Consider the following 25,600-nt stretch of genomic DNA (forward strand, 5'->3'; position numbering starts at 1 on the left):
GTCAGCCAATCTGTCATATCCTTTAGACAAAGTCCGATTGCCACATTCAGCAGTTTTAATTCTCTCTGATAATGTTTCAGTTCCTACAGACAGGGACTGAAATTTTCAATCCAAATCAGCTGTTCCCTCCTCCACAGCAATGAATCTCTCCTTAATATCAGACTGTACCTTTTCTAAATTTTGCTCAGTTGACAGAGCCATATCAGACAAAGACCTATTCCCTTCCTTGAAAACTTCAAACTCTGTCTTGAGGAGGTTGGTGTCAGTCTGAATTGTTTTTGCAAATACTTCAACTGACTTAAAGTTGTCACTCAAAACAGGTTGCCCTTTCTTAAGCATTCAACCTCTGCTCTTAAGCATTCAACCTCTGCCCTAAGAATCCTGGTTTCATTCTGTAAGGACTTTATCATTTCTCTATTATCAAACCATGTAAAGAAGAAACCAAATGCGAGAAAAATTGCAAGCCCTATAAATATCCAAGTTATGGGAAATAATATGTATCCTGCAATATCTCTACCATAGTATAATTAAATAGGCTGCAGAAGCCTTCAATGGTGATATGGTCAGACATTTTTTTAATCGAAAGAAATTTTACCTGTAATGACTGTTGCCTGCCAGTAGGTGGTGGGGTGCACTTGGATCCACATGGCCAAAAAAGTCAGAACCGGAAAGGAAATTCTAAAAAATAGAAGCTCACAGACCATGCATTGTGTGGGTTATAGCTGGGCGGGGGAAGGTGCTGCCTGAGGGGATAAGGTGCCTGTGGGAGCTTACTTGGGTCGAGTCACATCTCCTGGGTCCCTTTGCTGGCTCACATTCAGGCTTGGTTGCTCAGCTTTACTTCCACGATTGCAGCACTACAGAAACAGCTCAGCGGGAGTCTGCAGTACTGGTGGAGGATGCTGGGAAGCTGGTCAGGTGTGTGCTGTAATGGCAGAGGGGTCACTCTTGTTCATCAGAGGCTGCACAAGCTCGAACACCAGGAGGCAGGCAGTAACTGCTTGTCTCTGGCAGGTCAAGGCTGAGGCCAAACTTAGCCGGGACTGGTGCTGCCTGAGGGGTTAGTGGGCTCGGGCTGAGTCACAGGTGCATGTCCTGTGCTCTGTACAAGCAGGGCTGGGATGGGCTAGTCTGGGAAACTATGCTGAGATCGAGTGCAGGAGTGTGCAGGTGGCTACAGGGCAAAATTGAAGCAATCAAAAGCCTAAGGCCCAATCCCTGCCATGCAGCGTGGGAACCAGAGCTAAAGGCTCCCAAATGCCCCAAGTTGGAGGCCAAAATGAAGGGGCGTGGTTGATTAACAGTTATAATTAACCAGACTAGCTTTAATATATATAATATTCAGCTTTAATAAAGGAAAGAAATGGGAACTTCCAAATCCAAGGTTCCAGCGAGGAGCGCAGGAAAACAAAGAGCAGGCGGGCCATAGGCCCGCACGATTTTATAAGTAAATAATAGCTTAAGGGGACATGCCTTACAAACAAGGTGATTGGCTAGGCTTCCCCTTCAAAATACGACCCTTATTTACTGATATATTAGAAGTCAACACATCTTGCTTGCTTGTTCGACCGTTTCTGAAACTAAAAATATGTTCTTACTTAAAATAAATACAATTTACTCTCATCAAGTTGTTTACTGTTTGTGTTCTAGTGACATAATGTATAATTGGCCAAGTTACAGCCTTAAGTTCAGAAGGACAACTGTACACTTTTTCTCAGTCTATCACTAAATCACTAAGGGAAAATGAAAACAAATTGGAGAGGATCTGAGGGAAGTTAGGGAACAGGAGATATGATCAAGATCAAAATACATTGATTGAAATTCTCAAAACAAAACACCAAAATGCCACATAAAATAGGGAGAGAACCATGAAAACATACATCAAAATGTGATAAAACACATGTAGTGAATATGGCTCTCTAGACTAAATTTGTTTCCCCAAAATTCACATAGTTAAACCTTCCACCAAATGTGTTGGCTTTTAGTCAGTGAGGCCTCATGATGTATTTAACTCATGAAACTGGATATCTTATAAATAGGTTCAGTATCCTAGTCAAAGAAACCTTAAAGGATACACTTAATTCTGCCACCAGATGATAATAAAACACAAAGACTCCCAGATGGAACAGACATATAATGTAATTCTAGCTGCAGAGTAGGCTGAGCAAGAGAATCAAAGTTCTAAGACATCTGGAGGTAAAGGGTGATTCAAGGGTAGCCCAAGAAAATGAATTAGATGCCATTTCAAAACAAAAAAAAAGGTCAAATAAGGCTGGGGATATAGACTATTGATAAGAGTGCTTGCCCTAGGTTCAAATATAGCCCCAAAGGCAGGAAGCTGCTGTCAACTTATAAGGGAGTAGAACTTCACCAAATGCTGAATTCATTGTTCCCTTAGTTTGGACTTATTACCACAAGAAGAAATGCATTCAGCCACCTGTAGTAGTTTAATACAAACAGAGTGGACTAAGACAAAAGGTGAATGGGTGAAGAAATCATAAGAAAAATGAAGGGAAGGTATAGAATAGATAACCTTGCTGTGTATCTATGTTTGATGACACAATCTAACTATGTACAAATTTTGATACATTTTACTGTTGAAAAATGAGGAAACAGTGATAGATTTTGTATGTGTTCCCAAAAATTAGGCTTTTAAAATATGAAAAATAGTCCTTTTTACAGTATACATTGGTAATTTGTTTTTTATGAATTATATTTCTTTAATCTGTTAGCATTGTATTCTTTATTTCCTTATTCATTCTTTAGTTCTTTTTATAGTAATTTAAAGAAAGATTGATGTTATCATATTAATTTGAATTTTTCCTCTAGAATTTGTCTCCATGGTATTACTTATTTTCCTTCTGAAGAACTGCATTCCAGTGTTTATTATGAGACATGTCAAAAAAGGCCAGTGCAATTTTTAATTTTCTCTCATCTGGTGCTCTCGTTCCTTTGTCTTCATGCTTCAAAAACAACTTTGCTTGATAAAAGATTCTTATGGAAGGGTTTTCTTTGTAAACTAAGAATATGCTAATATGCTAACCCACTACTTTTTTTCTTCTATTGTTTCTGGGTTTGTTGTTTTAAACAGCTATTATTTAAATGTTGTTTTGCTGTGTTGGATCAGTTTTCTTCCTGATTGCTTTAATCATTTCTTCTTCTTTTTTTGTTTTTCACAAGTTTAACTATGATCTGAGTAGCTTTTGTATTTATTCTACTTGGACTTCTTTGAATTTTGTTAATATGGAAAATATTCTCTTGTGACATTTATAAATACTTTGGTCATTATTTGTTCAAATATTATTCATTAAATGTTTCTCCTTTTGGCACTACATTACATTTATGAATTAATATATATTCTCCCATGAAACTGTGAGAGACATCATGTTTTCATCTCAATGTGTGCCAGTAGGCTAGGAACTAAGCAAGTGCTGACATTGCACTTTTGAAGCTAAATATCTTGTTAAAGAAATTACATATGTGATATTAAAGTAATAGTGAAATTATGTAGAAAGAACAATATGAGCATACTGCCAGAAGCATAGATAAACACATTGTGTCTTTGCACAATGTCAAAATGTACTGAATAGCATTAAAATCACAAACTTTAGTGTTTTCAATTATATAGTCCCATCCACCTTAAGTTAGGTAAAGGCAAGTTTGTTTACTCCATTTTTAACTAGTATCATTGTTTCCCACATCAAAAATCACACAGTGCACAGCAAATATGTCTATATGCACATTTATGGCTTACAGAATGAACACAAGTTACTGGGGTTTAAGTAGGGTCCATGAGGTTTAATAAGTAGACTGATAAATGTCTATATAGGCAAAGAATTGGACCAGTGCTGAAATGCAAACCTAATTAACCTTAACAATAAAAACCCAAAGTCAGATATTGAGAGTGAAAGCTGAAAGATCAGAGAAGCAGAGCAACAGCAACAGCTGCTTCTTTCCTCTCCAGAATCCCAGACTGAACTGGTCCAATCCTGTCTCTATGAATCCTCAGACTGAATAGAGAGTGAGGTGCCACATCCACCTGCCTTATAGAACATATAATAATGTCTCCAACTCCCTAGAGCTGGGATAAAAGTCTGAGCCTCTCATGTGATGGATCAAAGGCTTGAACATTCTCTTCCTGTTTCCTCCCAAATATTGGGATTAAAAATATGTGCTACCACTGACTGGCCACTATGGTTAGCTAGTGACTAGCTCCACCCTCTGATCTCCTAGCAAGCTTTATCAGAACACAATAAATATGGAAAAACACAGTGACAGGAAGGAGCTGCTGCTAGAAGTGTTAGAGTCCTCAACTGCAAAGTTAAATTCTGAAATATGGTCTGAGAGCAGAAAACAGTAGGTTCAGGTTAGATAGATACAGATAGATAGATAGATAGATAGATAGATAGATAGATAGATAGATCGATCGATCGATAGATGATAGATAGATAGATAGATAGATAGATAGATAGATAGATAGATAGATTGATTGACAGGCAGGCAGTTGAGTAAACCACATCAATAGCAGGATACCAAACAAGCCAAAGTTCTAGGGACAGCCATGGAAATCTCTGCTTGTCAGTCTTTGATGCACACATGAGGTATCTAATGGTAGGCTGATTTGAGATTCTGGCATCAGTGTTATGTGTCCATAACTTTATGTGGTCCAGCTGAGGAAATTCTAGCCTTCTCTTAGTCTGAAGTATCTAAACAGTTCTCGTGCTTGTTTTTTTTTTTTTTTTGATATTATTTTAGAATGCTTGTGTGTCCTCACAGAATTTATTCATCCCAATAAATTAACAGGGTAGCTCCATTTCTACTATATTAACCACATTTGAAAAAATTTATGCACAGAATCACTTTGATAATGTTCAGATTAATGGATTAGTGATACAATTTAGCTAAGAGGGCTCATAAAAATAACAATAACAATGAATATTGGCTTGCATAGTTATGTCTTTCAAATTTTAGAGGTTCGGTTTGTGATTTTCATTTCTTTTTTTTAAACTCTGTTTAGTTTGTATCATCTCCTTGGGACTAAGTTCAAGCTGAATGTTTCTTCAGTGAGTTGAAATATACTGCTGTGACTTCACAAAAGAGATTCATGGATAGAATTACCTGTAATACTAGAAGGAGGGCAATTCTGGCTGTAGAATGTAGCATTAGGGCCTGCTTGTTGGGGTTTCTGTCCTGCCCAGGTCCCAAAGCCAATAAGCCCCAATGAAAATCAGAAAGAGAGTCTACATTAGATATAAACTGATTGGTACATTAGCTCAGGCTTTGTATTAGCACTTTTTTTGGTTTTTCGAAACAGGGTTTCTCTGTTGCTTTGGAGCATGTCCAGGAACTAGTTCTGTAGACCAGGCTGGTCTTGAACTCACAGAGATCCGTCTGCCTCTGCCTCCCGAGTGCTGGAATTAAAGGCGTGCACCACCATCGCCCAGCTGTATTAGCTCTTATAATATATAGGAGCCCATTATTCTAGTATATGTTAGCCACATGGCTCAGTACCTTTTTCATCAGTGCAGGTCACATCCTGCTTTTTTGGTGGTCTGGGCAGGACTGGGAGGAATGGGCTTCTTCTTTCCTAGAATTCTGCTGTGCTCATAGCCTCGCCTCTACTTCCTATCTGTTTGACCCGCCTATACTTCCTGCCTTGCCAATCAGCATTTATTTAAAACATGATTAACAGAATACAGACAATTCTTCTGCACCACTTCCCCCTCTTTTTTTTTAATAAAGGAAAATATCCATAATCCATTTTTGGGGAATGTGGGCGTAGTATTCCTGGCTACTTTCTGCTGGTTAGGGGTGCTGATAATCTTATGGGGCCCTAAAGAAAATTTAGAATTATGATCAAGTCCTGACTGGAGTATCCTGTGAGTCTTGATCATCTCAGGCAGCAGTCTTGAATCTGTTCTGGATGAAGAACTCAGACATCTGGGCCATCTGTTCCTACTGGAGATTTCTCAGGTGGTCTTCCTTGATCAAGCCTCAGTTTTCTTAACTCAGAATGAATCCACAGTCTCCATTTCCTGTGGAAACAAAAGCAAAATCGCTTCTCCAAAGTAACATACCTTTTGACTTCAATTTTGAAATCGAGATATTTTCAAAATACCTATTGTGGATTAATTTAACAGCAATTATAAGCAAATATCTTTTAGCAGCTGTTGCTCCTTCCTCAGCATTCAAACAATTCAAAGAGAGCACAATAACATATAGTATCAAGGTTCTCTGTGTATTTTCCATCTTTATGTAGCTTTACTTTAACCTCCATTTCTTTTATTTTTACTTTTACTTTTTGAGACAGGTTCTCTGTCTATCTTTGTCCTGAAATAACTTTGTAGACCAGGCTGTCCTTATATTCACAGAGATCCACCTGTTTCTGCCTGCCCAGTGCTGGGATTAAAGATGTGTGCTTCCACACTTTGAACTCACAAAGATCTGTCTGTCTCTGCCTCCCAGGCATTGTGATTAAAGCTGTGTGCTACCACACCTTGAAGTCACCAAGGTCAGTCTACCTCTGTCCCCCAAGTGTTGGGATTAAAGGTGTGTACCACCACACCCAACTACTTTCTTTCTTTTTTTTTTATTTTAAGGACATTAACCTTTAGCCTGCATATATTTTTAAGACACTGTAAACCACTTAGAGGTTTTCTTCATCTTTGACTCTCTCTTTACTGTATATCTCTCTTTTTCTGACCACATAAGTCTTTAATTTACCAAGCAATAATGAATAGGATTAAAGCCATGGTTTGATGGCTGGATCCAGCTCATTCCTTAGCTTTGTGTGATTCTAGGCTCATGGCGGAGGTACCGGCTGTAGCCATGTTTATTGCCACAACTCTATGGAGTTTCAAGATCCCTGCCAGCAAGCAAACTGCAACAGTGTGTCCACAAACAACACTCAAATGATCTCTCTGTAGCCAGACCTCCTGCCTCAAAGAGTCAGAGTTTGCACCAGAAGGATGGCCCAAAAAGCTGGTGTTTTAAAAATGGTGTAGGAGGTTCTTCTGTATTTGTGTTGCTTTCATTGGTTGAATAAAGAGACTGCCTTGGCCTTTTGATAGGGCAGACTTATGTAGGTGGAGTAGACAGAACAGAATGCTGGGAAGAAAGCAGATGCTGGTTAGACTCATGCCAGTAAGCCACAGTCAAGTGGCGATACAAATTATTAGAATGGGTTAAATCAAGATGTGAGAGTTATCCAATAAGAGACTAGAGATGATGGGCCAGGCAGTAATTTAATTAATACAATTTCTGTGTGATTATTAAAGGTGTAAGCTAGCCAGGTAGGATGGAACAAAGGGCCCATGCTCCTCTCTGGCGGCTGGGATGACAATCAGCCCACTGCTCTTCCTTACTACAGTAGAATATCATTGATCAGCGAAAATTAAGGTGCTTTATTAAAGAAATAAAGTTAAATATAGGATATCAAGATCATCATGTAGTTATTTACATCTCATATTGAATAAACAGAAGCTATGTGATTTATTGGTTCTCTAAAACATATGCAAGTATTCACATTCTGTATTATAAAGCAAAATATATAGGACAAAATAACTACGCATGTAGACAACATTCAATAAAGACATCTTATTTCTTCATTTTAAACACCAATTAAAGAATATTACCAGACTTTTAAGGGGAAAAACACCTCATACAGAAGGAGAAGAAACAAGAAAAACAAACAAATAAAAATCCCGCAAGAGAAAGAAACATTTAAAAAAATGTCTTTATCATCAAATCAAATTAGTTTCTGAAAAGAGACACAAATTACTGCACCAATAAAAAAGAAACAGAAAGGGAATAGAGGGGGAAATAATTGTAAATAAAATATATAATCACTATATTAATGCATATTATATTTATACATATTACCAATGAAAATTTGCAAACCAATATTTGTAGATAAATTTAAATATACCTTATTAAAAGAGAATAAAATGAGAACAAAGTTATTAGCTTTAGATAAATTATGAAATGAGGCATAATCTCATGGTATTAATCAATATCTGGTAAGAATCATACAATTACAAAATAGAGATGCTTCACTTACCTTGTCCCTCACTACCTGCAGCAGGCAGGAGTGCTGACCCAACCCCTCAGCAGTTGCAGCACTCTAGAGAATAGGCTCTGCCCCTTTTTTGAACAGCACCACAGAGCTGAACTTATAGACTAGAGCATAGGTGAGCCAGCCCAGAGAACAATGTGAGAAATCTGGCACTGCCATTTACCTTTCATGGGGGAGATGCCCATACAATCCCCCAGTACCCCCGTAAACTCACTGCCTGGGGCAGTTGGGGAAACTTGCCTTGAGGTCATGAGACCAGAAGAGCTGTCTCTGCTCCTCACCAGCTGCAGCACTTAGGAGAGTGACCCTTGCACCTCACCTCTTGTTCCTTGCTGCAAAGACAAACTAGCCACATCAAAGCTTTGGAGCTCACCCTGGTGGAGAAAGCTGTCAGGCCCACCAACCCTGTATCTACTCAGACCCCGAACCAGAGGTATGAGTTGGCTCACACCAATATCCACCCCATTTATAATTTGCTGGACCAGACAAAGGGGCATGTCCTGTAGCTCCAAATCTGCAGGATCTCCGTGACATAGGGCAACAAAAGGATATCCTAGAGGACTTCCAGTGAGGGTCCAGTATCTATGGTGTAGCAGAAACCATAGGTCTCTAACCAGACCAATGACTTGTTGCAATGAACACTTGCAAGTAAAGATAACTATACTTAAGTATATACTGTGTGACTTAATGTGTCACACTACAGGTTCCATGATGAAATTTTTTTTCTTTTTTCTTAAATTTTATTTTATCTTTTAGTGGAGGTGTTGAAAAGGCAGGACATAAATATGAAGTACTTCACACATATTATTTTGTTTTCATATAATTCCTTTAAAATGCTGCTGTATTTATTTCTACTCAAAGGTAAGGATGCTCAACAATGCAGTCATGTATTTCATAGAGATTTCATTTTAAAATATTGCCAATAGAGCTTAAGTTGTCAGTAGGCAAGGTTCAACTTGACATCCCTTTAGGAAAATGCAGTAATAAAGAACTCTTGCTTCTTAGTAAATGTAATAAAAACATTTTTCTTTCACATTTGATACACATTACTGTCTTCATTTTTTAGCAAACACCCTTCCCAACCAAATATATATATATATATATATATATATATATATATATATATATATATATAAATCAAAAATGTGACTTAAGTGTATCTTCCTTCACTCTTCAGCAATACATCAGCTATTCACTTTTTTCAAAATTACAACCCATCCTAGTAATTAGCATTATTATGGATTTTATTTGAGGTTACCTAATGACTATTGATATTTATTGTTTAATTTAGGATGACTATTGTTATAATGAAATACCATGATCAAAACAAATTGGGAAGGAATGAATTTAATTTGCTTTCACTTCCTCATCACTGTCCATCACTGAAGGAATTCAGAACAGGAACTCAGCAATTCAAATTGGGTAGCATCCTTGAGGCACAAGTTGATACAGAGGCCACAAAGGACTGCTACTTACTGTCTTGCTTCCACTCTTTCATTCAGCCTGTTTTCTTATATCATCCAGGACCATCAGCTCAGGTGTGGCACCACTCACAACAGGCTGGGCCTTTCCTCAGTGATCACTAATTAAGATACATTACAGCTGGATCTTGAGGAGCCACTTTATTTCATATGAGATTCCTCCCTCTCTGATGACTCTAGCTTGTGTCAAGTTGTCATAAAACCAACCAGTACTTTCATTTGGTTGTTGGCCATTCATATGTACTTTGTAGAGACATGCTTGGAAATTCAGGTCAGGTGTTTAGTTTTTAAATTAGGTCACACTATCCTTGTGTTATTGAGTTGCAGGAATTAATTATATATTCTAGATAGTGAACACATGTATACAATGCAATTTGATACTATTTCCTTCCATTTTGTGAAAGGTTGCTTTTCCAAACTTTAAAAAAAAAACATTTTAATTGACTCCCTAATGGGAGGCCTTACTCTTTTGGAGGAATAGATGGGGATGGGTTTGGGCATAGAAGGGAGGGATCCAGAGGTTGGGTAGGAGGGGGAATTGTGGTTAGTATGTAAAATGAATAAAAAACTAGGAAAAAATAAATAATATTTTTAAAATGAAAAAAATGCTAGTTTTATTTTTTATGAAGACAGGCCAAATTACATATATTTCCATTGATTAATGTCAGACTTAAGAATGTTGCAAAAATCAAGTTAAAAACACGTATTCTTATTTTATGTAATAATTTTATGATTTTAGCACATATGTTTAATTTTGTTCATTTTTTGTAGTTTTAGGTATGTATAAGATACTGAAGTTTCTTATATTCAGTTGCTGTGAGGAGTCACCATGAACACACAATTCTTATAAAATAAAGCATTTAATTGGGAGCTTGATTAGACTTTTATTGGGTTAGTCCATGATCATTATGGCAGGAAAGAAAAAGGCATGATGCTGGAGCAGTAGCTCAGAGCTTTATATCCTGACCCACAGCCAGCAGGCAGAGGAAGGAATACTGCAACTGGCAGAGGCCTTTCAACCCTTATAGTATACTCTAACCATACACATCCTCCAAAAAGACCACACCACACCTCTCCCAACAGGGCCACTCTTCCTAATATTTCTCAAACAGTTCCACCAACTGAAAACAAAGCATTTATACACATAAGCCAAGCCTATGGGTGCCATCATAAGTCAAACCCCCCAAGTTTTCAATATTCATTGTTTGGCAAGTAGAAAGAAAACTCATAGAACAATATTTGGGTGATTTGAACCTATTATCAAAGCAAATAATTTACATAAATATGAAATTTTAATTCCGGTATTTCAATTGCATCCCACTGTTTTATATGCCTATCCTTAGCTAGTACTACACTATCTTGATTATCTTAGCTTTTTAGTCACTCCCAAAATGGACAAATGTAAATACATTCTTTTAGATATTGTTTAACTATTTATGATCCTTGTAATGCCATAATGATCTTAAAGTTAAGATTTTCAATTTCCTTTAAACTATATTAGAATTTGAATATGGATTGTCTTGAACAAAGTTACATCTCCAAAAACATGAACACAAAGTACCTTTCTATTCATTTATGTTTTTCTTTTATCATTTTCAACAATATTTGGAAAATAATGTTAAGTGTACAAATCTTACTTGCCTTGTATAAATCCTTTATTTTGGATGACATAATAAAAAAGAATTGATGAATATGGATATATACTAAGCAGTTGGGGTAGTTTATGAAATAAAAGGAAAAATAATAAGGGTGGCTAAATGATTGAAAAATGATTTAAATGTAGATAACTGATGATGAATAAGTAAATAAAAATGAACTACAGAGGTAAGTAGATTCATGATGATATGGTGATATATAAGGATAACTTTTTGAAGAAATTAACAAATAACTTATCTTAAAACTTTCAAAACATATATATTTTGTAGTACTACATGTCTTTAATTTATGGAAATAATTATGTAGACTATGTCTTTGCTGATAAACTACAATTAATATTTTTAAACCTAAAAATAAATCAATATAAACAAAACCTTAAATCAAGAAAGAGATTTGGTGAATATAGCAATCATTTGAGAATAACAAATACTTAGCTAATACAAGATAATTTACACTACAATAATATAAATAGATCTCTTTTTTCTTTTTCACAGCTTTATTTTTTTCCCTCAAGGTTTTTTTTTTATTTGAGTATGGATTATTTTGACTTCATTATCATGATCAATTCTACATTAACAAAATGCTATGGTATCATCTTTAACCTAAAATTCCACTTACTTTTAGTTCTCACATAAATTTCAATAATGTTTCAAACTTTTGTTTATCTTTTCCAATTTTCCCCACTATGTAATTTTTTTTATACTCTAGCCATTTTCAGGGATCTTAAGGACTTCAGCTGTCCTTAAGGCTCATAACATGGCATCACTATTATCCGCCTTTTCTAAGTATCTGCAGAAGCACATGGAAATAAGCAGATTAATTGGCTGGCTCCCACTATGTAATTTTAAAATAGTTTTAACACTCTGCTTCTTTCAAATTTTCACAATCATTTAAGTTTCACAGAAAGAACAACATCCATTTTTTTATGTATTGATTATGTCATAATCAATTTAATAAAATTATTGAAATAATAACATTGACATGGATAGATTTAAAACCAAATATAATGGCTGAGCATGCAATTCAATAACTCAGTAGGTTGAAGCAGACATGTACAATAAGGGTTATGACCCATTAGTTTTCATTTTCTCTCAGAGCATTAATCAGGTTTTTTTTTCCCCAAGAATGAACCAAGAACATTACTAAACTAGCAAGAGATTGGGTAAGAAAATTCCAATACTATACTAAACATAATCCCAAACCTTGACTTTGAGAAATTGTGAGGAACTAACAGCATTAATATTAGATTTCACAAAAATTTTCTTTACATAGTTGAGATGAAGTTAAGTCTTTGCTCTCTGATTGACTTTAGGGCTGTGACATTAGCCTGTCAGTTTTCCTTTCAGAGCTCAATACTCTCCTTTTAGGCAATGAAGCTGTATATTTAGGTACTGAAACTCTTAGACATATTGCCCTAAATAAACCCAATGATGCCATTTCTTTTTATGAACTTTTTTGAGTTTTTAAACTTAAAAAGATGTTTTTGCTATTTAAATAGAATAATTATTAAAACCTTGAACATTTATTTAAATTTACTACTGATTCTAAATTTATACTTTGAGTCTAGAAATCTGGGAAGTACCATTCCTAGCTCAGGTGCCATCAGTAATTAATAGTTTAAGACAGAGACATTCAGTTTTCTCTAAGTGTGTGGTCCCTAGTAGGTAGAGCATACTTCTATAAAGGCACACACACACACACACACACACACACACACACACGAGTCTATGGATAACACAAATTGTACTAAGTGATTTTTAAATAAACAACACAGTGTAGTGTAGGCACAAAATTGGGTTTGATCTGGAAGAAAACTGAGGAGATGAGAATGAATATACTCATAACAAATTATACAAAATTCTCAAAGAACTAACAAAAGATGAGAAACAAAAGAAAAAACCAAATTAAATAAATATGTTTTTCCAATGACTGACAGTTTGGTGTAACAGGAGAACTTAAGAGTCAAATATTTAAAGTTCAATTGAGCCTATAGCAATTTATATAGTTTCAAGTTCAGTGAATTCTTGGAATTTGAAAATATTCTTCATAAGACAGAATACCTGTATAAATATATATCAAAACATATTAACATGTAAGAACTCCTGCACATATTGAAAGTTAAAGTAATACACATTTGTTATTTTATTGTTTCTATTAATTATAAATCCAGTAGTGACTTACTTAACTGAATGGTGCTTGATCAGAATCTCTTAGGAGATATCAAGTCAAGCTGTTGGCTTGAGTTTTGCTTACCTGAAGACTAATACATCTGTGTAAGTAGCCTCTGTTACTATGTTCTTGATAGAGAGGGAAGGGGGGAGAATCAGTAAGAAGTGGGAAAGGAGAAAGGGAAAAGAAAAGAGGCTTTGAGAGACTGTGGAGAGGTAATTGTAAGACTATTGCAAAGAGGAGGAGAGGACAGAGCACTGAATAGTTAGAGAAAGGAAAAGTTCTAAGTTTGTTTGCAAACACTAGAAACCACATTCCTCCTCTTTCTCTACAATTATCTTCACTGGAAAACAATCATTAAATTCAGTCTTTACATAAAGTGAATTCAACTTTTCCTCTTTAAGTGAGGAATATTAAGTAATTTTTTTCACATAACTCAAAACCATTTGATATTTTACTCTGATATCAACTACCCTCAATGTTCTAATGACCTTCATCTAGTATATTTGTGAAAAACAACTGTGCCATTAATGACAGCAGTATATGAACAGAAAAAAATCTATCCAAACTTGAATTATTGCATGAGGAGATATTTCTTTACACCTCTTTTACCTTCTGTGACTTCTGGATCCCTGTCATCTTCCTGACAATTCATTTATTTCTAGAGACACTGGGAAGAGGTGAGCATAGAGCAGCTTGAAATTTTCAACTCTTATTATAGTTCTTCTACTGTCTGCTTGGCTATATTCTTTTAAGGATGCTTAAAAAAAGATAAAGATTCCTACTGTGGTTTATGAATCTAGATTTAAGTATTGGACATGTCTGTTCAGAAGAGCCTCATTGAAGATTTCTCAATCAACACATTCCTCATATCTTTATACTTGTTATATTGAGCAAACTCTTACTTGTTTACATCTGCTTTCTCTAATTTCATTGTTTTTAACTTTTAAAAGTTTTATTTTTAATGTTGTGTGAATGGGTGTGTTTGCCTTTCTTCATGTACAACATGCCTGAAGTGTTCATGGAAGCCAGAAGAGGTTGTTGAATACTTTGGAATTGAAGTAATAAAAACAACTTGAACAGATACATAGATCAACTGAATAGAATTGAAGACTCAGATGTAAGCCAATATAATCACAGCAACTGAATTTTCTATAAAGATGCCCAAATTGTACACTAGAAAAATGTCAGTATCCTTAGCAAATGGAATAGGGAAAACTAAATTTCAACATGCAGAAAAGTTAAATTTGATCCTTTTTTCTAAGTAGATACAAAACCGAACAATAAAGGTATCAAAACATATGAGCATAAGCAGTGATACTCTCGCCAGGCAGTGGTGGTGCACACCTTTGATTCCAGCACCTGGGAAGCAGAGGCAGGTAGATATCTGTGAGTTCAAGATAAGCCTGGTCTACAAGAGCTAGTTCCAGAATAGCCAGGGCAGTTACAGAGAGAAACTCTATCTCGGAAAATCAAAAGAAGCGGAAGCAGAAGCAGAAGAAGAGGAGGAGGAGGAAGAGGAGGGGGAGGGGGAGGGGCAGGAGCAGGGGCAGGGGCAGGAGAAGAAGGAGAAGGAGGAGGAGGAGGAAGAGGAGAAAGAGGAGGAAGAAGAAGAAGAAGAAGAAGAAGAAGAAGAAGAAGAAGAAGAAGAAGAAGAAGAAGAAGAAGAAGAAGAAAGTCGTGGTCGTGGTGGTGGCGATACACTCAAAATGTTTCAGATTTTTCATGTATAAGTTTATTTTAATGAGCTATCTATAACTCCTGCCTCACTCTCTCCTCATCTTTTTCATAAGCTCACACATACACAAGCACAAAGAGATTTTGTAAAATATCTCTTATAACCTCTTCCTTGTCCATGTTTGTAGTTTCATTCCAATACTCCAAATCTCACAAAGAACCAAGTGTTTCTTGTGTTTTTATTCATTAATCATAAGACCATATCTATTTACTTTTGATTCTCCATGATATGAATTTTATTAAAATTTCATAGTCTCAACATTTCCTTAGATAATAAGTTGGGAAGTCACTACTCTGGATCTGATTTCCAGCAATACACTTTGTTTCGGTAGTCTTTTTTTGTTGTTGTTGGTTTTTCGAGACAGGGTTTCTCTGTGGCTTTGGAGCCTGTCCTGGAACTAGCTCTTGTAGACCAGGCTGGTCTCGAACTCACAGAGATCCGCCTGCCTCTGCCTCCCGAGTGCTGGGATTAAAGGCGTGCGCCACCACCGCCCAGCTTCGGTAGTCTTTATTAGTGGAAGACCCATAGTTTCTGATAGCACAGAGAAGAAACAATGAACATATAAACCTGATATAAGATAGTTTAAGATACTTCATCTGAAACCTGTTTTGATGCTATGTTTTCCTTTTTATTTATTAATTTATTTTTGTTTTTCTTTTGCATCATAGATAATTAATATTGAATTAAATATGCTATGATTTCTGTTTTTTATGACATTTTATCCATTTCTTTTATATGCCTAGATTGTAGAAGCACAATTAAATATATTTTTACTAAGACATATTGATCATGCCTTTGCAATGGTTTCAATTACTAATTTTTATATTGTGTTTTATTATTTTTGTTTCTCTGGCTTATTCACATGCAATAAAATAATTGTCATACTTTTGAAGAATCTTTCAAAGAACGAGTTTAATTTTTCTAGTTTAATCATTATTCTTCTATGGACTTGATATTAAAATCTAAGTTTTCTGATCTCCTTATTAACTTATTGAGATAAAACCATCATTAATTGCCAGTTTTGATCAATTTAATGAAAATTTATTAAAATTTGTGGCTCCTACCCTGTCCTTTTGATGTTAGAGAAAGCTATAACATTTGTTAGCTCCCTTGTTTCTATGTTAAGTTTCTGTCTTGCAGACCTGTCCATTGGTGATAGTGGTGTCTATTATTGTGTTGTGTTTAATGTAGGGTATAATGATATGTGATTTAACCTTTAATAATGTTTCTTCTATAAATTTGGTGCCATTATATTTAAGAGCTAAATGTTTAGAATTAAGACTTCATCCTGATGGATTTTTCCTGTGATTAAATATAAAATAGCTTTCTCCGTCTCTTCTGATTAATTTTAGTTTTAAGTGTATTTTGTTTGATATGAGAATAACCACACCAGTTTGTTTCTTAGGACCATATATTTAGAAAATCTTTTTCCAATTCTTTATTGTGAGGTAATTATTATCTTTGAAATTGAGGTGTGTTTCTCATAAACAGCAGAAGGGTGGATTTTGTTTTCATACTCATTCTGATAGCCTGTGTCTTTTTATTGGTGAGTTGAGTCCATTGATATTAAGACATAATAATGACCAGTGATTGTTAATTCTTATTTGTTTTTGTTTGGTTGTTTTTTCTTTTGTTGTTGTTGTTTTTGGTGGTGGTGATGGTAGTGTGTGTTTCCCTTCTTTGGGTTTTGCTGGTGTGTAGTGAGAGCGGCGGGGCTGCTTTCTGCCACCCAGCTAGCTTTACACTGAAATAATTACAGGGAAACTGGAGGTAAAAATACTTTTAAATACTGCCTGCCCCATTAGTTTCAGCCTCTTACTCACATCTTGACTACCCCATATCTAATAATCTATGTAACACCACGAGTGGTGTCTTACCAGGAAAGATTCTAGCATACATCCATTTTGGGCTGGAGCTTCATTGCATCTGTCTCAGAGGAGAGGCACAACATCTGCCCCAGAGAGGCAAGGCATGGCGATTTATTAACTTCCCTTCCCAGCATTCTGTTCTGTCTACTCCGCCCACCTAAGGGCTGGCCAGTCAAATGAGCCAGGCAGTTTCTGTATTAACCAATGAAATCAACTCAAACAGAAGACCCTCCTGCATCACTGGTGTAAGATTGTCTTTTGCCCATGTTTTCCTGCCAGTATCTGAGTTCCTTGGATTGGACTGTTCCTTCTAGTACTTTTTGTAGTACCCACCTATCATATTTTGATGTAGTGTTTTTGTATTAACACAGTTGTCAGTCATACTTTCTTCTTGTAACAGGCTTCCTTAACAACATTTTTTTCATCCTCAGAACTACAATTGTAATTCACCTGATTTTTAATTTTTTTTTATTTTTAGTTGTGGGTGTGTGTGTGTGAGGGGTATTGTGCATATGGGTGTGTAGGTGTGTATACAGTGATTTCAGTGGCCTGAATGCATTGGAAATCCAGGAGCCATAATAATAATGTTGTGAACCAACCAGTTGTCTCACAGGAAAAACAATCTGGCTCTTATTAATGAGAAGCAAGTGTGCTTAAGTGCTAAACCATCACTGTATCCCAATAATTACTTCTTAAAAAACTTACTAGACATCACAGGCCAACAAACGAAAATCCTATACCTAGCATGGGTTAATTTTTTCAGAGTTGTTGTCCAATGAGGTCTCATAGACCACAACTCCCCCCAAAGAGATATATTCAAGTATTGCTATTGCTTTTGGTTGAATTTCATAATTTACCAAAGACAACATATACTTGACTCATAGAAGGTAGAAATAAGGCTTATTCTGACTTTGAAACTTCTCAAAATGCTAAGTGGTCCTATATATGTTTCAAGAGGAAAAAAGTAATCATCCATCATACTAAGGTTTGAAACCTGCAAAATACAGTAATGGCTGGCTTGGTACAATGTGCTCAGTGGTACAACAGCTGCACAAACATTATGGGGGTAGTACTTAAGTCCCACTCCAAAAGATGTAGTACATTTACTCAATGGAGTAGTACACAGCAGAGAAAAATAATGACATCTTGAAATTTGCGGGTAAATGGATGGATCTAGAAAGCATCATATTGAGTGAGGTAACCAAGACACAAAAAGACAAATGTCATATGTACTTACTCATAAGTGTCTTTTAGACATAAAGCAAGAAAACCAGCCTGTAATTCAAAATTTCAGAGAACCTAGAAAACAATGAAGACCCTAAGAGAATATACATGGATCTACATGGGAGGTAAAAAAGACAAGATCTCCTGAGTAAATTGTAAGCATGGACACTTTGGGGGAAGGTAGAAGGGAAGGGAAGAGGAAGGAAGGGGAGCAGAAAAAATGTATAGCCCAATAAAATTAATAAAAATTTTAAAGAGATCCTTAAATGATACCAATATTGCTTCAAAACCTATAGCTAGAGAAGTCACAGACCAGAGAGAAGGATTTACTACAATAAGGCTGCTAAATGGACATAATATTAAAGCAACTCGTAATAATATCATTATTCACATAGCTCAAGGTTTCTCCAAACCCTCATCTAGGAAGATTCTATTTGCAACAGATTATGATTAACACAGAGAACTACAACTGATCAAAGTACAGAGAATAATATACTACTAAATGTTCAATCTAAAGGGAACATACATACTGTACCCTCCTTAAAGACATAGGAATCATTGTAGAAGAAAGGTTGTAAAACATGGATAGTTATAAGAAAACGTGAACACAACAGGGCAACCTCTCATACAAACTCAATGCAATTGTGATACCACTTACAAATCATGTGCAAGCCCAAGATAGATAAATTCCAAGCTTGGAAATAGGAGTTGATTACAAAAGTACATCAGTAAACATGGAGGTATTGACAATTGCTAGATTCTGGGAAAGACAGAGACTGTCTAAGAATGTAGCTGTTGATGAGTTGAACACTCTCCAGTGGAAGATCATACATTCAAAGATATTTGGGAAGCAAAAACTGGTCTTAAAGCATTAATTTAATAATCAAGACAACTTTGAGATACCATCTTACACCTGTCAGAATGGCTAAAATCAAAAACACCAATGATAGCCTTTGCTGGAGAGGTTATGGAGTAAGGGGAACACTCATCCATTGCTGGTGGGAATGAAAACTTGTGCAACCACTTTGGAAAGCAGTGAGGTGGTTTCTCAGTAAATTCGGGATCAACCTACCCCAGGACCCAGCAATTCCACTCTTGGGAATATACCCAAGAGATGTCCTATCATATTATAAAAACATTTGTTCAACTATGTTCATAGCAGCATTATTTGTAATAGCCCGAACCTGGAAACAACCTAGCTGCCCTTCATTGGAAGAATGGATGAAGAAAGTGTGGAATATATACATATTAGAGTACTACTCAGTGGTAAAAAAGCAATGACATCTTAAATTTTGCATGCAAATGGATGGAAATAGAAAACACCATCCTGAGTGAGGTAACCCAGGCCCCAAAAGATGAACATGGGATGTACTGACTCATAATTTGTTTCTAGCCATAAATAAAGGACATTGAGCCTATAATTCATGATCCTAGAGAAGCTAAATTAGGAGGTGAACCCAAAGAAAAACATAGTTATCCTCCTGGATATTGGAAGTAGACAAGATTGCCGGGCAAAAATTGGGAACTTGGGGGTGGGGTAGGATGGGAGTTAGGGAGGATGGGGAGAGAAAAGTGTGAAGGGGAGGATGGGGAGAGCTTGGGGGAATGGGATGGTTGGGAAATAGATAGGGTGGATATGGGAGCAGGGAAGTATATATCTTAATTAAGGGAGCCATTTTAGGGTTGTCAAGAGACTTGACTCTAGAGGGGTTCCCAGGTATCCAGGGAGATGCCCCCAGCTAGTTCCTTGGGCAGCTGAGGAGAGGGAGCAGGAAAAGGCCAGATCCTATAGCCATACTGATGAATATCTTGCATATCACCATAGAACCTTCATCTGGCGATGGATGGAGATAGAGACAGAGCCCCACATTGGAGCACCAGACTGAGCTCCCAACATCCAAATGAGGAGCAGAAGGAGGCAGAACATGAGCAAGGAAGTCAGGACTGCGAGGGGTGCACCCATCCACCGAGTTGATGGGGCTGATCTAATCGGAGCTCAACAAGGCCAGCTGGACTGGGACTGAAAAATTACAGGATAAAACTGGACTCCCTGGGCCGGGCGGTGGTGGCGCACGCCTTTAATCCCAGCACTCGGGAGGCAGAGGCAGGCGGATCTCTGTGAGTTCGAGACCAGCCTGGTCTACAAGAGCTAGTTCCAGGACAGGCTCCAAAGCCGCAGAGAAACCCTGTCTCGAAAAAGCCAAAAAAAAAAAAAACCAAAAAAAAAAACTGGACTCCCTGAACATGGAGGACAATGAGGGCTGCTGAGAAACCAAGGACAATGGCACCGGATTTTGATCTTACTACACATACTGGCTTTGGTGTGTGTGTGGAGGGGGTTGCCTGTTTGTATGCTCACCTTCCTAGACCTGGATGGAGGGTGGAGGAACTTGGACTTCCCACAGGGCAGGGAACCCTAACTGCTCTTAGGACACAAGAGGGAGGGGGAGTGGAGGGGGGAGAGGGAGGTAAATGGGAGGCGGGGAGGAGGCAGAAATTTTTAATAATAATAAAAAAAGAAAGTGGTTAGGAAATGAACTGAGCAAACTTTAAAATGGTTTAAACCATAAAATAGTATAATGAAAACCTGATCTTCGAGAATACGTGGAAGAGCCAGCATTTCCCTGCTGCCTGGCGTGATTAAATGAACACTAAAGGAACTGTTAGCGTTATTTGGCTGTGAGTGTTAAGACTCTAATATTCTCCGAGGAGCCCTCTGCTCACACCTTCAAAACTGTGGCTTTCCACACTGCATTCTGTTAAACACAACGGCAACATTCTAATATAGAATGTGTTTATTTTGAAATAAATGATTTTTTCCAAAAAAAAATCAAAAACAGGAAAGAAAGTTGTTTGAGTACTGATGGGTGTTGGATCTGCAAACAGTTGGGGAAGAGGCAGAGTATGATCAAACATTTTATTGTACAAACTTGAAACTCTCAAAAAACTGGGATAACATCTACTCTGTGTTATTTTAGTATGTGTTTGTACAATATTTAAATAGAAATTGGCATAATAAAAGCTGCATTTTTATTCATGTACTGGTGAAGTTAAGTTTTTAAAAGTGATAAAAATTAAGCAGCAATATTTCTAAATAAAATTCTTTGACTCTCTAGTATCCTTAACTACAGACAGGTAAATTATTTAATACATAGAAAGAATCACATCCAGCTGTGAAATTACATAATGTTCTGGTTTAAGCAGAGTTTGACTGTATGACAAGGTTCTGTGTGTTGAGGTCTTGGTTCTTGTGATTATGTTAAAAGTACAGAATGTACTAGTAGCAATTTGGTTTGCAGAATTCCATTGTGATCATGTTTTCCACAGTGAATATTTAGCCTTGGTTGTCAATTTCATTGATTCTGGAGTTAACATGGAGATATACCTCTGAGTATGTCTTTGTGGGTACTTCTGAGAAGGATTACTTAAAGGGGGGGGGATTCCCACCTGGATGTATGGAACTTTCCTGTTGTGACACAGATACACATGGTCTGAGTGAAAAGTCAATACTTTTTATCATGCTTGCCTTCACTTTCTGCCAGATATTCTGCCTACACGGTTATTGCTACTACTGTCATCATTTGCTGATATCAGAATCAATCTTCTTTGGCCTTTCAGTATGAACTAGAGAAAAGTAGCTTCCTATGAATCATCCGGAGCTTCAGCATCAGGTTGTTGAAATCTTTAGCTTGCATTGTATAAGCCAATATAATGGGAATACCTATTTATTCTATTGGTTCTGTTCCTCTAGAGACCCATGACTAATACAAGCACCAATGTAGGAATAGGAATCACAGCTCACAAAAAAAGTATTTGAGAAGCCAGAATTGTTAAACAAACAGCCCTATTTTCCTCAAAGGAACAAAATGACTGAAATCTGGTCACCAGGAAGGCTGGAGTGGTTATTGTCTGACAACCTGATTATTATTTTGCTATTCTGTGGAGCCAGCCTTCTTGAATCCTCCAATATTATGATCACTGTTTAGGCCTCAATCCTCAGTATAAGTCTCTCAGTGAATAGAAACCATCTTTATGAAAGACATCCCATATACTTTATATCTTCAATTAATAGAATCTATCCTTATGCTCGTTATAACTCCTTCCTACTTACACACTTGCCCTGAGACTACTTATCAGTCAATAGAGCTCATTATTATTGTAAAGGTCACAGATGCATTGATATTTTGCAAGAGAGCTTAGATGTAGTTATCCTTGAAGCTTTGCTTTGATAATTGTCATCTGGAGACTTCTTTTTTACAAAGTTTTACTGTGCTTATATGTGGAAGAAATATACCAGGTAAGACACTGGAAGTTTTGATCCTGTGCCTGAAAAAGTGGTACTTACTTGAGTTTCATTATTTACCTTATGCAAATAATTTCCCACCCACCCATGACAATTTTCCACCCACCGTCATGAAAAATATTTTGAATCTATAGCTTAAAAGGACAAATTTGCACATGTACCACTAAATAACATTAATATCTGACCACAGATAAATGTAATAATGATGGACACAAGAGCAAGAATTTCTCATCGGATGATTAAAATTATTCTTATTGTGGGAGGTAGAGGCAGTCAGATCTCTATGAGTTCAAGGCCAGCCTGGTTTATAAGAGCTAGTTCCAGGACAGGCACCAAAACTACTCAGAGAAACCCTGTCTTGAGAAACAAACACAACAACAAAAAATATTGTTATCTTATTAATAAACTAATATGTTTACAATATAAAAATAAGTGAATAAGTAATTACTTATGTTGACATAATACTGATTAAACTCAGAGGCAGACATTAAATATTTTATCTATGTGATGCATTACTACACAAAGAATAAAAACAGAAGACTTTCAGTGTTATGTCTTATATATACTGTCATGTGTTGCTTGCAAGATAAATATTTTTTTATATTTTGCACAGTAATTTAAGGAAAATAAAGTATAAGCCACTAAAAACTTTAAATTATAGGCTTTTATGAGAGCTGTGTTCTTAAAAAATCATAGATAATGCAAAAATAAATGTCACAAGAAAATTTTCTCAAAAAAGAAATGACATTTTTGAATTGTTTCTGGGTAGCAAATTGTAGCAGAAAATTTTCTAGGGTTGATAAAAGGAAAAATCAAAATTCTGGTACATTCTAAAAGAAGGAAAATGGGGACCATCCAAAAAGGTAAAGAACAAAAGAACACACCAAAATTTTCAACCGAGACAGTCACTGAGGAAAAAGGGGAAGGATGTTCATGATACAATTCCCTAAATGTTCATCTTTAGAGATTTCTTGAAAGAGGTCTCAAGGAAGCTCTTTCTTGACTGAGATCAAGCTTGATGAGTTTAAATAAATCTGAGTTATATTTTCACTAATACATTATAAGTCCAAATTAAAAGCATTTAACATTAGAGAATAAAAGAACTGCAGTGCAGTTTACCGTGTGGAGTTACAATTAAATTGGTAGAAACCACTGCTGAACAAAGTGAGGCATTTACTGCCACTCACTAATAAGGTCTCTAACTCTTCATTATACTATAGCTACTTCCATAAATTGATTAGAATCAGGTCCACTTTTATTCTACCATTAACTGATACCCTCTGATATCTTACTTTCATCTCTGACTGCATCTTTCCCAATCATTGGCTCATGGGGCATTTCCAGAGAATGCTGAAGAACAGTTAGGAGATAAGGTACTCTAGCAAGGTCCTGAAAATGACCCATGCTAAAGTTAGAACAAGAAGTTCACTCATCAAGTTTCTAATCTCCCCTGGCATGTTGATATTTTAAATTAAAACAACAGCTTATTTGATGCTATATGGGAAGCTTGGGAAGTTATAGAAAAAGAAGCAATTTCTACAGGAGGATTATAAGTAAAAATAACACTAAAATATTTTTGTATGCATGAAACTATTATCTATATTTGCATTTATAAAAGTTCATCTCAATTTATTCATTTGAACATTATTCTTTTCTTTATGAAACAGGGTAAATTGCTGATCTACTTCTGGTACCTCTATCAACAGGTCAGTGTAAAGTACAATTTTTTCAAACCTGGAAACATAAGATTATAATATTAGTACCAAGATAGTATCAGAAAAATTTCAGTGCTCCACTCCATATTTCTTACTCTTTGTTTATATATCTCTATATATTTTGATAGCAGGTCTGTTTTGAAGTGAGTTTACAGTTTAAAACTGGCAAAATGTCATTGTGAAATGTTGTTTCCAGAAACTAGCCTTAATTGGTAATAACCAAAATTCTAATATGATACTGCTGACATCTCAGATGTGAGTTCTCCCCAGATGGCCAAAATTTGGAGTAAATATTTGAATATTTGTCTTTTGCTCTAAGGTATAGTGTAAGGAATAAAATATTAATTATCTAGAACTTGAAGGTTTTTAATATATTTTCTTTATTATATATAAATATATATTCATATATGTGTTTGTGTGTGTGTGTGTGTGTGTGTGTGTGTATAAAGTAATAATTCATTGGTTTAAGAGTTAGCTGTCAGGTCAGGCCCAGGCTTATGAGAGGGGGACAGTCATAAACCTTCTCCATGCCTTTTGGGTCTGGGTAGGTAGAAATCAACCATGAGCATTATTAGGACTTTGAGGGTGACAGTGAGGATGGGCACCATTATGGTGAATGAGTGCAGGGTGGAGGAATGGGCGACACAGAGGTAGAAGGGTTCATTGCCTGGGGAGAGAGGTTGAGCTGGAGAGGCGAATGTAGTAAGGAATATGTGAATACCTAGTTTGCCACCCAGGAAGAAAATGATGTCCAGGCCTGCTCTGTTGCCAAGGGCCACATATTGGTCTGAGGCCCCGATGCTGCTGGGGGAGACTGTCATAATATCTGTGGCTGTTGTTTCCACTGAGGGTTATACAGAGGCCTGAAATTTGTGCCAACACCTGAGGTTGGAATTTGAAGGTCAGGCTGCCACTGGACTATATACAACTGTATATCCTGTGCTGCCACCTAGAACCATGGAGTTATCTGGACCCAAACTGTCATCTGGGTTTATGACCCTTTCACAGTCAGGGTGTGTGTTGATATCCATGACACTTGTTACCATAAAAGGCTGAGCAGTTTCCACAGATCTGCACTGTTTCCCAGGGCCATGGTGTCATTCAGGCCTGTACTGCTACCCAGGGCCATGTCTGGTCTCTGGCACTACTGCAGCCATGGTCTGTGTTGATGTCCGTGACTCTTGTTATCACTAAAGTCAGTGAGGATGGAGCTACACAGAGTTGTCTCTGCCCCTCACTCCCTGTAGCTCTAGGGAGAACTAGCCCTGCACCTCACCTGGTCAGGAGTGTGGGTGTGCCAGCCCTGAATTATTATAGTGGGAAAGCTAACCCCACCTGTCTGTTATATGGGAGTGAGGGAAAGGAGATCTAA

The 25,600-nt window shown here is 36.6% G+C and overlaps 1 non-coding gene across 1 annotated transcript; it reads right to left on the reverse strand.

Moving 5' to 3' along the window:
- Positions 1-11,911: 11,911 nt before the first annotated feature.
- Positions 11,912-12,042, reverse strand: LOC119805640. The gene has a single exon (XR_005283954.1). It is a non-coding gene; the product is annotated as a small nucleolar RNA SNORA33 (small nucleolar RNA).
- Between the last annotated feature and the right edge of the window lie 13,558 nt (positions 12,043-25,600).

The sequence above is a fragment of the Arvicola amphibius genome, chromosome X (assembly GCF_903992535.2).
Source record: "Arvicola amphibius chromosome X, mArvAmp1.2, whole genome shotgun sequence".
Classification (NCBI taxonomy): Eukaryota; Metazoa; Chordata; class Mammalia; order Rodentia; family Cricetidae; genus Arvicola; species Arvicola amphibius.